This window comes from Ovis canadensis, chromosome 11 (genome assembly GCF_042477335.2).
Source record: "Ovis canadensis isolate MfBH-ARS-UI-01 breed Bighorn chromosome 11, ARS-UI_OviCan_v2, whole genome shotgun sequence".
NCBI classification, from domain to species: domain Eukaryota; kingdom Metazoa; phylum Chordata; class Mammalia; order Artiodactyla; family Bovidae; genus Ovis; species Ovis canadensis.
In genome coordinates, this window is record NC_091255.1 from 63,525,906 (window position 1) to 63,542,087 (window position 16,182).

Here is a 16,182-nt window from a genome sequence, read left to right on the forward strand (position 1 = left end):
CATAGTTGCGGCACACAGGCTTAGTATGCTGCGTGGCATGTGGAGTTCTTCCTGACCAGGGATTGAACCCATGTCCCCTGCATTGGCCGGCGGATTCCTATCCGCTGCAGCACCAGGGAAGTCCTAGATCTCATTTTATTGAGGTAAATTACTGCTAAAACTGTAAATCATTTGGAGGTTTAGTGACCTTAGGATTGTCAGTTATCGAGAGAGGTCTTGACTCCAGAGGCATTTAAAAAAATATCCATCCTGCTGGAATATTTTAAGAATTCGAACAGTGACAACTATAGTGCTTTGATTTCCATTTTAGAAAGTTAATTCTTTAACTCAACTCAGAGTGTCGAGTGAATCAGAAAGAGAAGAAGAGACCAGTTAGGAAGTCGTAGTTTATCTTACTTTTCAGATAAAAAGTGCGTTTATCTAGAGAGAAACACACTCCATAGATAAGAGTGTGGGCCATCTCAGAAGGCGAAAATGGCCCAGAAGTCATAGTTCATGTTAGTTAAGAATGAAAAGTGCCTGAACTAGGATATTGACATTAAAAAAAAAAAAAAAGATCCAAGAGTTCTGGGCAGTTAGAGTTGAGGAAAGGGGAGAAGGCAAGGCAGGGGACACGGAGGAGCAGAGCCCCCGGGGGCAGCTGCCGCTTAAACAGGGCGCCCTGCAGGTGTTTTGTCTGAAGGCTGGTTTGTGCCCGGGCCCCAGTGTAACCAGGCAGGTTGGTCACAGGTACAGTGATATCTACAGCCTTAGAGCCTCTATTTATCTGCACAGGCTGCTATAACAAAATACCATAGGCTGGGTGGCTTAAACAACAGATACTCATTTTTCATGGTTCTGGAGGCTGAGAAGTCCAGGATCAAGGTGCCAGCAGACCAGGCTGCCGGTGAGGGCCCTCTTCCTTACTTGCCATGACTGCCTTCTACTGGGTCTTCACACAGCAGAAAGAGCCTGGGAGTTCCCTAGTGGTTAGGATTCTGGGCTTTCACTGGCACGGGTTGGGTTTCAGTCCCTGGTTGGGGAATTGAGATTCTGCAAGCCTCTCAGTACAGCCAAAAAGGAAAAAGAGAATGATATAGCTCTGTTTCTGTTCCCATCTTGAAGGGCCCACCCTTATGACTTTATCTAACCATATGTTGTTGTTTAGTCACTAAGTTGTGTCCAACTCTTTGCGACCCTATGGACTGTAGCCCTCCCAGGCTCCTCTGCCCATGGGATTTCCCAGGCTAGAATACTGGAGTGGGACTGTAGACCCCCAGGCTCTTCTGTCCATGGGATTTCCCAGTCAAGAATACTGGAGTGGGTTGCCATTTCCTTCTCCAATGCATGAAAGTGAAAAGTGAAAGGGAAGTCGCTCAGTCGAGTCTGACTTTTAGCAACCCCATGGACTACAGCCCACCAGGCTCCTCCACCCGGGGGATTTTCCAGGCATGAGTACTGGAGTGGGTTGCCATCACCTTCTCTGAAGGAAACCCTATCTAACCTAATTACCTTTCGAAAGCCCCATCTCCAAATATAGTCACTTTGGAAGCTGGGCTTCAGTGTATGAATGGGGGAGGGGGCATAACTGAGTCCATTGTTGTTGTTGTTCAGTTGATAAGTCCTGTCTGACTGTTTGCGACCCCATGAATTGAGCATGTCAAGCCTGCCTGTTCGTCACTATCTCCTGGAGTTTGCTCAAACTCATGTCCACTGAGTCAGTGATGCCATGAGTTCATGACAGAATGTAAAAGTCCATGGAAGGAGTGTGTGGGTGTGTGTTTGTATTAAATTGGATTTTTTGCCTTTTGTCCATCTTCTTTCCCTCTTCCTTCCTTTGTAATGGTACTACAGCTGTTTTTCATTTTTTTGGACATTCAGTTTGCAGTACGTATTTAATTTCCATCTATGGCCCAGCGATTTGTCGTTTCCAAATGTCCATGTAGAGGAAGAACATACTTCTGTGTGTCTCCTCTGCACTCACCATTCTCCTGCAGCCCTGATCCACTTTGACATCAGATACGTGTGAGTTTTCCGCACATTAGGCAGGAATCATCAGATAAATTGTAGCGTGTCTATACTATGAACTAGCACTCAGCCAAAAATAAGGTAGAGCTGTATTTACTGAGATGAAAATATATCCATGACCACATCATTTACCAAGAAAAGCAAGTTGCTATATATAATATAGAGTCTGGTTTCACTTCTGATAAAAGTATTAGTAACAGTGTGTAAAATATTTGTGCATACATTTATGTTGATATTTACAGGTGCATAAAAATACATGAGCACACAGCATTTGAACCTGTGACAGGGGTAACTCTTGGGGCTACATCAGTGACAGGAGGTCCTTTCTTCATATCCTTCTGTGTTGTTTGAATTTTCCCCAGTGGACATGTTTTTATTTTTTAATTGAAAGCATTCACATTTTCTCTAAAAATAGAAAAAGGATTACCATTGAGCATAGGAAGGAAATAGGCCTAGGAGAATATATAAAAGTAGGAAAATGAAGGCCATTCATAGAATAATAGATTTTTTTAGTGAACTGCAGGAAGTGGTCTGCTGAGTGGGGTTGCATGCTCAGTCAGTCAGTCGTGTCTGACTTTTTGTGACCCCACGGACTGTAGCCCGCCAGGCTTCTCTGTCTATGGGATTTCTCAGGCAAGAATACTGGAGTGGTTTCCATTTTCTCCTCCAGGGGATCTTCCCGACCCGGGGCTCGAACCTGCATCTCCCAGATCTCCTGCTCGGCAGGTCCATTCTTTACCACCGAGCACCAGGTTAGGATGTACTAAGAAGTGGTTGCGGGCTTGTAGAAAAAGACAAAGACATCAGAATCAGCATGGGGAGGAGTAGAGCTGGGGAGCTTCAGCCTCTGGGTTGTCAAGGTGCAATGATTCACCTTTAGAAAGGTCAGATTCAGTGTGACTGGGTCCTGTTTTTAACAACCTGAGAGTCCAAGAAAATCCAGACTATAAAAAAGCTAAACTATGAATATTTATACTTTTAAAATGCGAATAGGGCTTTACAGACCTTTATGTAAAAGGGTTTTTTAAAAACAGCACTCTTATAATACCTGTCTCCCTACTCCTGGACTCTCCCCGGAGGTGACTACCCTGCTCAGTTCAATATGTTATCTTCTCAATCTTACTTTCATGTTTTAAAACTGTGACAAAATATGCATAACATAAAAGGTATCATCTTAGCAATTTTAAGTATACCAATGTCAGTATATTCACACCGTTTTACACCCAAGCTCCAGAACTCTTTTCATCTTGCAAAACTGAAGCTCTGTCCCCATTAAATACGAACTCGCCCTTTTCCTCTCCTTTCAGCCCCTGGCAACCGTTCTAAGAATTTGACTTCTAGAGAAGTCTGTATCGTGGAGTCTTACAGTATTTGGCTTTTTGTGACCTGTTTATTTCATTGAGCATAATGTTTTCAAGGTTCATCCATGTCGTAGCCTATATCAGAATTTCGTTCTTTTTTTAAAAAAAAGAAAAGTATTCAATGGCTGTATCAGGTGTTAGTTGTGGCATTAAGGAAATTTTAGTTGAGGCACGTGGGAGTCTTGTCTTGCAAGCTCTTAGTTGCAGCATGTGAGATCTAGTTCCCTGACTAGGGATCGAACCCAGGCCCCATTTTTTGGGAGCTTGGAGTCTTAGCCACCAGGCTACCAGAATTCTGGCAGTCCCAGAATCTCCTTCCTTTTTAAGGCTGAGCAATATTCCAGGATATAGATAGGCCACATTTTGTTTATCCTTTCATCTGTCAATAGACACTTGGGTTGCTTCCTCCTCTTGGCTGCTGTGAATAATACTGCTAAGAACATGAGTGTTACATTCCATTTTTAAGGCACCCATGCCAGTATTGGCCTAGGGAAGAGGACCATTCACTTTTAGAAATTATGTAAATAAAATTATTGTATGTCTTCAGTTTTGCAATGTAACTTGTTTTTCGTCGTTACCCCTTGGCTTTGGGTTAAGATGTGTGCTAGTCGCTCGGTCATGTTGGACTCTTTGCAATGCCATGGACTGTATAGCCTGCCAGTCTCTGTCCACAGGATTTCCCAGGCAAGAATACTGGAGTGGGTAGCCTTTCCTTTCTCCGGGGGATTTTCCCAACCTAGGGATTGAACCCAGGTCTCCTGCATTGCAGGCAGATTCTTTACCATCTGAGTGATCTATTCTATTTATGTTACTTTGTAATTCTTAATAAAGATGAAGGAATCATTTCAAATGCATTCTTTTAGGGAAAGTTGCTTCCTACCACTTCAGTTCAGTTCAGTTCAGTTCAGTTCAGTTCGGTTCAGTCACTCAGTCGTGTCCGACTCTTTACGACCCCATGAATTGCAGCACGCCAGGCCTCCCTGTCCATCACCAACTCCAGGAGTCCACCCAAACTCATGTGCATCGAGTTGGTGATGCCATCCAGCCATCTCTTCCTCTGTCATCCCCTTTCCTCCTGCCCCTAATCCCTCCCAGAATCAGGGTCTTTTCCAATGAATCAACTCTTCGCACGAGGTGGCCAAAGTACTGGAGTTTCAGCTCTAGCATCATTCCTTCCAAAGAACACCCAGGGCTGATCTCCTTTAGAATGGACTGGTTGGATCTCCTTGCAGTCCAAGGGACTCTCAAGAGTCTTCTCCAACACTACAGTTCAAAAGCATCAATTCTTCGGCGCTCAGCTTTCTTCACAGTCCAACTCTCACATCCATACATGACTACTGGAAAAACCATAACCTTGATTAGACGGACCTTTGTTGGCAAAATAATATCTCCACTTTTTAATATGCTGTCTAAGTTGGTCATAACTTTCCTTCCAAGGAGTAAGCGTCTTTTAATTTCAAGGCTGTAATCCTACCACTTAGTGAATAAATATTGAATATGTAAACAAAGACTCTTTTGCCGTGTGCAGATACCATCCCATCGTAGTTCCAAATACTGAGGGACTATAACCAAATTGTAGGTTTTAGTCAAGAGTTAGCTTCAACTGTCTCTTGATTCCAGAGATAACATCAAAAAACTGGTACTTTTATTTTAACATGTATTTATTTATTTGATGGTATTGGGTCTTAGTTGAGACACGTAGGATCTTCATTACATCATACAGGATCTTGCATTGCTGGGCACAAACTCTCTAGTTGTGGCCCTCAGGCTCAGCAGCTGTGGCCTGTGGGCCTAGTTGCTCCACGGCATGTGGGGTTTTAGCTCCCTACTCAGGGATCAAACCTGTGCCCCCTGCTTTGAAAGGTGAATTCTTAACCACTGGACCCCTAGGGAAGTCCCATGCTGGTTACTTTTACATGCAGTGTAGGACAGGTTATGTTTTAGGTAAATAAAAGCATAAAAAATAAGAGTATGTGTAATGTTAGCTCCACCGTTGGAAAATAAATTATAACATAAAAAAGACAGCTTTGAAAGCTAGTTGGTTGAGTCCAAGCGTTTGCTATAGTACTTGGCACTAAGAAGGGATTTTTAATGTGACTTCTGTCCTGGTTTTCCATCCTGAGATCTCTGTTTTATGGAGATGAGTTTCTGTAGGTGATGGATCGTGGGATGGAAAAGGGTTCCACTGGTGTGACGGGGTAGGAGAGTGGCGGGGGGCCCTGAGCCACACCATCGGGTTCACTGTGAGGTCCCAGTGATGAGGAGGGGTGTCCCAAAGATGCCAGGTCAGCTGATAATGACTGTTCCTGGCACCTGCTCTTTTTTTTTTTTTTAACTTTCTTTTCTGGAAACAAAAACCATCTGCTTTTAATTTACTTTCTGTTTTTTTTCTTTTAACTTTTGTATTGGGAGTTGTGAAATATTTATATGGAAGTATATAAACCATATCTACTGTTAAAGAAACTATAAACAAACACCCTTGGACTCACCACCCAGATCAAGAAATGAAGCATTCCCAGCACCTTAGCAGTCCGCCCTGTGCCGGACCCTGGTCACAGCTTTATCGAGATACAATTCACCATGGATTTCTCCACAGAAGCATTACCATCTTTCCCATGGTAGTTAATAAGTATCTTGGGGAAGTTAGTTGGAAACTACTGCCTAGATGTCTTCGTTTTTTAATGCAAAACCACTCACTAAGTTTACTCCTTTCTTCACATAAAGGTGCTGCACTGGCTGAGGTTAGTGAAATAGGACATTGCATATATTAGATCTAGGGCATTGCTGAAAGATTCAAGACAGAGACTGTGATTCTATCTGTCTGGTATGTCGGGTTCAATGTATAGTCTTATGGAATTAAAGGTGTAGAAAGGAGTGGCAAGGTAACCTGAAATTATGAGAAAAAGGAAAAAAGAAAATTCCCTAGAGAAGAAACGTTGCTGGAGATGAACAAGGAATAGGAACAGGGTTTAGGAACTTCCCTGGTGGGCCAGTGGCTAAGACTCTGCACTCCCAGTGCAGAGGGGCCTGAGTTGGATCCCTGATCAGGGAACTAGATCCCACAGGCCACAACTAAGAATCTGCACGCTGCAACTGAGACCTGGTGCAGCCAAATAAATAAATACGTAAATATTAAAAAAAAAAAGAAGAAGAAGGGGCTTCCCTGGTGGCTCAGATTAATGAATCTGCCTGCCAATGCGGGAGACAGGGATTTGATCCCTGGTCTGGGAAGATCCCACATGCCGTGCAGCAGGTCAGCCCCTGTGCCCCTACTGAGCTTATGCCCTGGAGCCAGAGAGCCACAACTGCTGAGCCCTCGTGTAGCAGTCACTAAAGCCCTTGCACCCTAGAGCCCGCGCTCCGCTACAAGAGAAGCTACCGCAATGAGAAGCCCGTGCACCGCAATTAGAGAAAAAGCCCAAGCAGCAGTGAAGGCCCAGCCCGGCCAAAACTAAAATAAATCTAAAGAAGAAGAAGAGGGCCTGATCTGTGAAGCACAGTCAGTGTAGTGTCTAGGCTTTGGTGCTCAGACTGTGTGTCCCCGGCCCTCTCAAAGGACACAGCCAGCTCATGGCTTTTCCTGCTGTATGTGGCAGACCCTTTCTAGTATGCCAGCTCCTCTAGGTCCCATGCTGGTTACTTTTACATGCAGTATAGGATAGATTATGTTTTAGGTAAATAAAAGCCTAAAATAAAGAGACTTAACAGTATGTGTAATGTTAGCTCCACCTTTGGAAAATAGATTATAACATAAAAAAGACAGCTTTGAAAGTTAGTCGGTTGAGTCCAAGTGTTTGCTATAGTACTTGGCACTAAGAAGGGATTTTTAATGTGACTTCTGTGCTTGCTTTCCACCCTGGGACCTCTGTTTTATGGAGATGGGTTTCTGTAGGGGACGGATGGTGGGGTGGGAAAGGGTTCCACTGGTGTGACGGGGCAGGAGAGTGGCTGGGGGCCCTGAGCCACATCGTCAGGTTCACTCTGAGGTCCCAGTGACCTCAAGGCCTGTTTTTCCAAAGACTGCTGTGCCAGTTTTGGAATCATTTAGTGTGGTCCATTGCTCTTCCAGGCTTCCCTGGTGGCTCAGAGGGAAAAGAATCTGCCTGCAATGCAGGAGACCTGGGTTCAATCCCTGGGTTGGGAAGATCCCCTGGAGAAGGGAACGGCTACCCATGCCAGTATTTTGGCCTGGAGGATTCCATGGACAGAGGAGCCTGCTGGGCTGTAGTCCATGGGGTCGCAAAGAGTCAGACATGACTGAGTGACCTTCACTTTCACTTCACTATTGCTCTTCCAGGCTCCTAGGAGCCACCCCCCCAGCACATGAGACCCTGACGTTTGCCAGGGTGTTTATGGGAGGATGTCCTCAGCGGCTCTTCCCCATCCTGCTTTATATTCTGCACCCCTGACTGATACCCCCAGGACCCACGCATCCTTTCAGTTCCTGCCTGTGTGCGTGTTAGCCCGGTCCCCTGGGGTGTTTGGGATGATGAGCCCAGCAACCCCATTGGGTGATGCTGAAATTTCACCCTCATTATGGTCTAATGGCCAGGAGGGAAGTGGGGGCAGTCCTGAGTAGGGCAGGCACTGTCTTGTAAGAGGCTTGTCTTGTTTGAGACTGCCGCTGTAGTCTTCAAGCAAGGGGGATTCCTATTTTCCAAGGAGAGGGAGTCAGCCACTTTGTGGGCCCAGGTAATCTGGGGTTTGAGGTTCTCAAGTAAATAGACACAGACACCCCCATCCTGAGGCTTCCCAGGTGGTAAAAGAACCTGCCTGCCAATGCAGGGGATGCAAGGAGAAGGAAATGGTAACCCACCCCAGTGCACTTGCCTGGAAAATTCCATGGATAGAAGAGCCTGGTGGGCTACAGTCCATGGGGTTGCAAAGAGTCAGAAATGACTGAGTGACCAAGCAGGACACACAGCCCCATCTCAAGCCTTAGAGTTCATGCCTTTCCGTGAGGGCCTTGACTTTGATGTAACAGACTTGCCTGGACTGAGTTCACCCTTCTTAGTTTTTTTTCGTGGCTGTGCTGGGTCTGCGTTGCTGTGTAGGCTTTCTCTCATTGCAGGGAGCGGGGGCTACTCTCTAGCTGCAGTGCTTGGCCTTCTCATTGCAGTGGCTTCTCTTGTGGAGCTTAGGCTCTAGGGTGCGCAGGCCCAGTAGTTGTGGAGCTTAGTGCTCCAGGGCAACTTCCTGGACCATGGATTGAACCCGTGTCCCCTGCATTGGCAGGCAGACTCTTAATCACTGGACCACCAGGGAAGTCCTTCTTCTTGGTTCTGCCACTCCTTAATATCAAGTGCTGTGCCTGCGGGGGGTGAGTGCTTTTAGGCCGATTGTCATACTTGGCTTCACATCGTCATATCTGAGATTGTCTTTTTCCGTTTTCATTGGATGGACGATTTTTAATAACAGCCGCCCAGTCCCACGGTCCTTCTTGTGGCTGTTTCTTCGGCACCTCCTGTACCAGAGACGTGAAACTGGTCAGTGTGCGCCCCCCCACCCCTGCCACAGGTCATAGCATCCCAGGGACCTTCACCCCACTGATGGGTTCATGTCGCCATCTGGCAGGTGAACGACCCACCACCCCCAGAATTCCACCTGCCGAGTCCCCTTCCGTAGGTAGCCTCTGATGCCACCTGTTCTAAGGCAGACTCTCTGGAAGCAAACCTGCATTGGAGATCTTTATGAAAACTGTTTATTGAAGGAATGCTCTTTGGAGAAAAGGTAAAACGGAAGCCAGATGGTGCAGGGGAGCAAAATTAGCAACAGTGTGGTCTTGGCAGAGACTTGCTCCAGCCTGGTCCCTTGGGAAAACTCTGGAGTGCAGCTTGCACCACAGAATCCCCCCATCTCGAGGACAAGGGGCTGGCCTTTTGTACCCCCTGCCCTGCTGCTGTGAACCTTCTACTGTATGAATTTTGTTCAGCATGAAAGTGAAAGTGTTAGTTGCTCAGTCATGTCGACTCTTTTGCTACCCCATGGACTGTAGCCCTCCAGGCTCCTCTGTCCCTGGGATTCTCCAGGCAAGAATACTGGAGTAGGTGGCCATTCCTTTCTCCAGGCGATCTGCCCGACACAGGGATTGAACTCAGGTCTCCAGCATTGCAGGCAGATTCTTTACCACCTGAGCCACCAGGGAAGCCTTTGTTCAGCATGCGCATGAATATTTGTTAGGTGTATGCTCATGGTTGGCCTTGCTGGGGCACCCAGCATGCTGTAGAAGACTCTGCCAGACAGTTTCCCAAAGCAACTTTGCCAATTTTACTCCTACCAGGAGTGTTTGGGGTCCCTGGCACCTAGTTATTTTCCGTCTTTTTCATCTCGGCTATTCTGGTGGGAAAGCACAGTTAATTTCCATTTTCTGGATGACACAAGAGGTTGAGTACATTTTTTTTCCCTTTTTTTTTTTTTTTTTTTGAAGTGAACCATTTTATAGTCTTTTCTTAAATTTGTTACAATATTGCTTCTGCTTTATTTTTGTTTTTGGCCATGAAGCATGTGGGACCTTAGTCCCCTGACCAGGGATCCAGCCCATAGTCCCATCATTGGGAGACGAAGTCTTAACCCCTGAACCTTAACTTCCCTCACTGGGAAGTCCCAGTGAGGCTGAGCACCTTTACATATGTTTAGTGGCCATTTGGATCCATCCTTGGAAGAGTGTCAGTTCAAACCTTTTCTCTTAGCTCAGCTGCTTTTTCTTCCTTAGTAAGGAAATAACAGGTCAGCATGAGTCTTTGCTCAGATAAATACATTGCAAATATCTTCTCCTAGTCTCTGCTTGCTTTTCACTCTCTCTTTTGAAAAATTATTTATGAGAGTTTCCTGGTAGCCTGGTGGTTAGGATTCGGTGCTTTCACTGCTGTGGCCCAGATTCAATCCCTGGTCAGGGAACTGAGATCCCACAAGCCATGCAGCCAAAAATAAAATAAACAAATACACTTTATTGAGACATAATTGACAGGTAACTATTGTGTTAGTGTGAGGTGTACAACCTATTGACTTGACACATTTGTATATTGCAGTATGATTACCACCAAACGTGGTTGCTAATACCCACCTCAGGGCATGCCGTTTTTCTTTTCTGTGGTGAGAAAACGTTTCAGACCTCGTCTCTTAGCAGCTTTGAAGTTCAATGCCTTTTTCATTCTTTTCATGGTATCTTTAGTTGAACAGAAGTTCTAAATGTTAATATAGTCCAGTTTATCTATTTTTTTATATGGTGGAACTTTTTTGTATCCTATTTAAGAAATGTTTCAAATACCAAAATCAGGAAGATGTTTTGGTTTTCCTCTAACAACTTTGTTTTACTTTTCACATTTAGGCTTGTCATCCACCTGGAATTGACCTGGGAGTGTGCTGTGAAGTAGGGGCCAAGGTTTTTTTTTTTTTTTTTTCATACTTATTTATTTGGCTACTCTGGTCTTAGTTGTGGCAAGCAGGATCTTAGTTGCAAGCATAGCTTCCTGACCAGGGATCAAACCCGGGCCCCCTGCACTGGGAGCTTGGGAGCTCAGAGTCAGCCGCTGGACCACCAGGGAAGTCCCAGGGCCAAGCTTCTTTTCCTTTTTTTTTGTTTAAATTGACCCAACACCGACTGTGGAAAAGGCTGTCCATCCCTTTCTCATGGCGCTGCAAATCAGGTGGCCGTATCCAGTTTCTGCGGTAAAGAATCCACTCACATCCAGCCTGAGGGTGGCAGGGGTGGAGAGAGGAGTGAGCCTGGTGGCCGGGTTCTGGGAGATCCTCAGGGAAGGGGCTGAATGGTCTCAGCAAGCTTCCTTTCGAAGCCCTTTGCTTTAGCTGTCAGTTTTCACAGAGCTCCCTCGCCTCAGCCGTACCCCATGTCCCCGGGGTCCCCGGGACTGTCAGATCCTCTGATGTATTCTCTGAGAAACCTGACTTTAAGAAAAAACAGGAAAAGTCTACAAGCAATAAATGCTGGAGAGGGTGTGGAGAAAAGGTAACCCTCTTACACTGTTGGTGGGAATGCAAACTGCTACAGCCACTATGGAGAACAGTGTGGAGATTCCTTAAAAAACTGGAAATAGAACTGCCTTATGACCCAGCAATCCCACTGCTGGGCATACACACCGAGGAAACCAGAATTAAAAGAGACACGTGTACTCCAATGTTCATCACAGCACTGTTTATAATAGCCAGGACACGGAAGCAACCTGGATGTCCATCAGCAGATGAATGGATAAGAAAGCTGTGGTACATATACACAATGGAGTATTACTCAGCCATTAAAAATAATACATTTGAATCAGTTCTAATGAGGTGGATGAAGCTGGAGCTGATTATACAGAGTGAAGTAAGCCAGAAAGAAAAACACCAATACAGTATACTAACGCATATATATGGAATTTAGAAAGATGGTAACGATAACCCTGTATGCGAGACAGCAAAAGAGACGCAGATGTATAGAACAGTCTTTTGGACTCTGTGGGAGAGGGCAAGGGTGGGATGATTTGGGAGAATGGCATTGAAACATGTATAATATCATATAAGAAACGAATCGCCAGTCTAGGTTCGATGCAGGATATAGGATGCTTGAGGCTGGTGCACTGGGATGACCCAGAGGGATGGTACGGGGAGGGAGGTGGGAGGGGGGTTCAGGATGGGGAACACGTGTACACCCGTGGCGGATTCATGTTGACGTATGGCAAAACCAATACAATATTGTAAAGTAATTAGCCTCCAATTAAAATAAATAACTTTAAATTTAAAAAATTAAAAAAAAAAAAAACAAAAAAATGAGTTTTGAATCCCCCCCCCAAAAAAAGAAAAAACAGGAATGTCTTAAAAAGGAGGAGAAGTTCACAGACATACCAGTGCCCTCTGCAGCCTGGCCTCCACATGGTCCGGGGAGCCCCTGTTTGTGGATGTGTGATAAGAAGTCCCCCAGACGCCGTGTGCATGCGCTGGTGGGAGTAGGGACAGGTCAGCTCTGCTGCTCCATCAGCAGCCCTCAGCCAGAGGGGTCGGTCCCAGCTCCCCGCCAGCGCGTGCCTGGGTCTCCCTGCAGAATGCAAGCGGATTGTCTCAGACCTGAGCTTTGTGTTCTTCACTGGTTCGTGGTTGCTTTGAATCGAGTGCAGAGGTCACACTTGTGCGCTGGACCACCAGGGTCACAGCAGACAAGAGGCAAGCTTGCTCAGCTCTCATTTTACCTTAGGCTGTGTCTCCCATGTCTTTCTAATCATAAACTGAGGATCTCAGAGAGCCTTCCAGTCACTGTGGTAAGAATTTTTATGCCTCCACACAGAGAATGCGTGCTGTTCCCAGGAGGTTCAGTTCCAATAGACTATGTGGAAGATTTGCAGTCATTCTCCCAAGTAAAAGTGAGGTGTGTCCTAAGTTGTATTTACTCCAAGTGTTTTGGGATTCATGGATAAGAAATACTTATCTAACTGCTAATTTGTGCATTCTTTTTTCCAAAAATTCAAAATGGGATTACAGGTAGAATTTTTTTTTTAAGAAAATAATATTGTCACAAATAATCATCACTAATGATCAGTTCAGTTCAGTCGCTCAGTCGTGTCCGACTCTTTGCGACCCCATGAATCGCAGCATGCCAGGCCTCCCTGTCCATCACCAACTCCCGGAGTTCACCCAAACTCATGTGCATTGAGTTGGTGATGCCATCCAGCCATCTCATCCTCTGTGGTCCCCTTTTCCTCCCGCCCCCAATCCCTCCCAGCATCGGGGTCTTTTCCAATGAGTCAACTCTTTGCATGAGTTGGCCAAAGTATTGGAGTTTCAGCCTCAGCATCAGTCCTTTCAGTGAACACCCAGGACTGATCTTCTTTAAGATGGACTGGTTGGATCTCCTTGCAGTCCAAGGGACTCGCAAGAGTCTTCTCCAGCACCACAGTGATAACCTATATTTTCATAGCATGGTGTGATTTTTAGAACATTTTCTATTTGCTCTTAATTCAGTATTCTGGCCTGGAGAAGTCCATGGACTGTATAGTCTATGGGGTCGCAAATAGTCAGGCAACAACACTGAGCGACTTTCATTATCTTCTTACTACTTACCCCATCTGATAGACAAGGGCTGTAAATCCCATTTTACAGATAAGGAAACTGATGCCACAGATGTTAAATTACTCACCTGAGAATAGAAGCAAGAACTTGGATCTTCCCTCCTGGTGTCTTTTTTTTTTTTAATATATATAATTTTATTACAAAATTAAACAAAAACAAAAACACAACATTCTCGTTCTAGAAAACCCAAAAGTTGCTATTGATGCTAATTTCTATGAGTTTGCTGTGCTACCATATACAAGTCAAGAAATTAAAGAAAGCATTAAATATATAGAAACATTTACCATCAGAAGCTTGAAACTCTGCCTGTATGTAGTAGCCCCTCAAAAAGCCACAACTTGCATTTTTTAAAAAGTATTTTCTCTACAAAGAATCTTATCAACTATACAAAAATCTGTACAGTTTTTATACTGAAGCTAATACTGAGCTGCACTTGAATTCACATTCTTAGCAAAACAATTGCCTGAGCACACACGCACACTCCACACACATCATTACAAGATAGCCATTTATTCCTCACCTTCCTCCTCCTCCTCCTCATCTTCATCTTCTTCCTCCTCATCTTCTGGCTCCTTCTTCTTCTTGGAGCCTGTCGGCCTACCAGGGCCCTTTTTTCCCCCCCGCTTCAGTCTTCCCGTGGTACGGTATGCAGCAATATCCTTTTCGTATTTCTCCCTTAGCTTAGCTGCTTTCTGTTCATACCGCTGTTTATCTTTGGCTGACTGCTCAGACCACATTTCACTCAATTTGTTTTTGCAGTATCCCCAATGGATAAGCCAGGGTGTTCACTTCTGATCTTTGGGCGATGTTTGGAGCAAAACAGGAAGAAGGCAGATGGAGGCCTTTTCGGAGCGTTGGGATCTTTTTTCTTTCCCTTCTTGTCACCTTTAGGAGGAACGTAATTTTTCATCTGCCTGTCGCAGCGAGCTTTGTCACTTTTTGCCATGTCTCCGAACTTGGACTTTTCCTTGGCCGACATGCTCTTCCGTCTCTCGGAACATTTCTTGGAAAACTCTGCAAAATTGACTGAGGAGTCGGGGTGCTTCTTCTTGTGCTCCTTGAGGCAGGTCTGCACGAAGAAGGCATATGAAGACATCTTGCCCCGCGGCTTGTTGGGGTCGCCCTTCCCCATGCTGCTGCTGCTGCTGCGGTGGCGGAAGCGGTGTGTCCACCTGGCGAAAGATTTTCCTCCGAGTTCCGCTCAGCGGCCGCGTCTGACCGCTACGCTGCTGCCCTGGCTCCGTTGTGAACTGGTTCCCCTCCTGGTGTCTTATCAAATCGTTTCACTTGTATTCTTTGATTTCATGCTTGCACACAGCTCACTGGCAGGACCAGAGGATCCTATCTCCTATTTGAACTTAAAAAATACTGTTCCATAAAGCCTATATTAAAAAGCACGTGGCAAGAATTTCCCTGGCAATCTAATGGTTAAGATTCCGTACTTTCAATGCAGGGGACGTGAGTTTGATCCTTGGTTGGGAAACTAAGATTCCACATGCCACATGGTGCAGGAAAAACCAAAAACCAAAAAGCACATGGCAAGGAATTCCCTCATTGCCTGGTGGTCAGGACTTGGTGCTTTTATTGCTCTGCCCTGGGTTCAATCCCTGCTTCAGGAACTGAGATCCTTCAAGCCAAGCGGTGCTGCCAAAAAGAAAAAGAAAAGAAAAGGAAAAAAAAAAAGTGGTGGGAGCGGGGTTCAGGATGGGGAACACATGTACACCCATGGCTGATTCATGTGAATGTATGGCAAAAACCACCACAATATTGTAAAGTAATTAGCCTCCAATTAAAAAAAAAAATGTATATATGGGTAAAACTGAATCACTTTGCTATACAGCAGAGATTGGCACAACGTTGTAAATCAACTATACTTCAATTAAGAGTAAATAAAATAAAAAACACGGCAGCCTGTTTTTAAGGTATTTCGTGAGTATTAATTGTGCCAACCTGCTGTTTAGGGCAAATATTCAAAATCCAGGTGGTCACCATGGGCACACACTGTGCTTCTCTGAAGGCTTTATTCATGTCTTCATTCTACAGATACCCATTTTAATCATTTATGTGTGCTGGTCTAATCACCCTGGGTGATATGAAAATGTCTCTAGCACAGACTTTGCCCTCCAGTTTATCATCTCACAGGAAGCTCAGACACATATACACAAAAGGGGAAGTGATACATGAAGTGTAGACTGAGCTTCCAGAAGTTCTGAGAAACTTTACTTTGTGACTTAAGTTTTGCTGACTTGGAAAGTGCTGCTAAACGCATGAACTTTTGGTTTGTTGTTTAAGGCTGTGTCTCTCAACAAACCAGGGCACAGAGAACTGCTGCGGTTTTCAACAGTGAAACTAAAGCTTCTGTGTTGCAGGAATTTCCTCGAAATTTCTTTGAAACATACTGAAACTCAGTACACACTCTTACCTCTTATTTCCTGTTGTCAGGGTCCACCCCAGCTTACGGGAAACTATAGGTATCTGTGTTGCATTTCAAAGAAAAATTTGGTTAATTTTTTTCAGCTTTTAAAGAGATGCAAAATGACCTTATATTGTAAGAAAAGTGGTGGTTTTTGTTTTTTTTTTACAAAAGTCTATAAAAAAGACTTCTGGGTCAATAATGTGGTTGTATGTAGATAGCATCCCTGAATGGCACACTTATTTCACTCAACTAAAATAGTAGCTCTGATTATTACAGAAATGAATCAGACGTGTGCTTTATCTTTAGAAGACAGCTCTGACAAAGCGGACTTTGCGGTAAAGG

At 44.9% G+C, this 16,182-nt stretch overlaps 1 protein-coding gene and 1 pseudogene across 8 annotated transcripts in view; one reads left to right on the forward strand and one right to left on the reverse strand.

The window, feature by feature from the left end:
- The window catches only part of RNF157 (ring finger protein 157), an 80,466-nt gene that overhangs the window by 27,158 nt on the left and 37,126 nt on the right, over positions 1-16,182 (forward strand). The gene's annotated exons all lie outside the window — the stretch shown is intronic.
- On the reverse strand, positions 13,858-15,101 carry LOC138414546 (high mobility group protein B2 pseudogene; annotated as a pseudogene).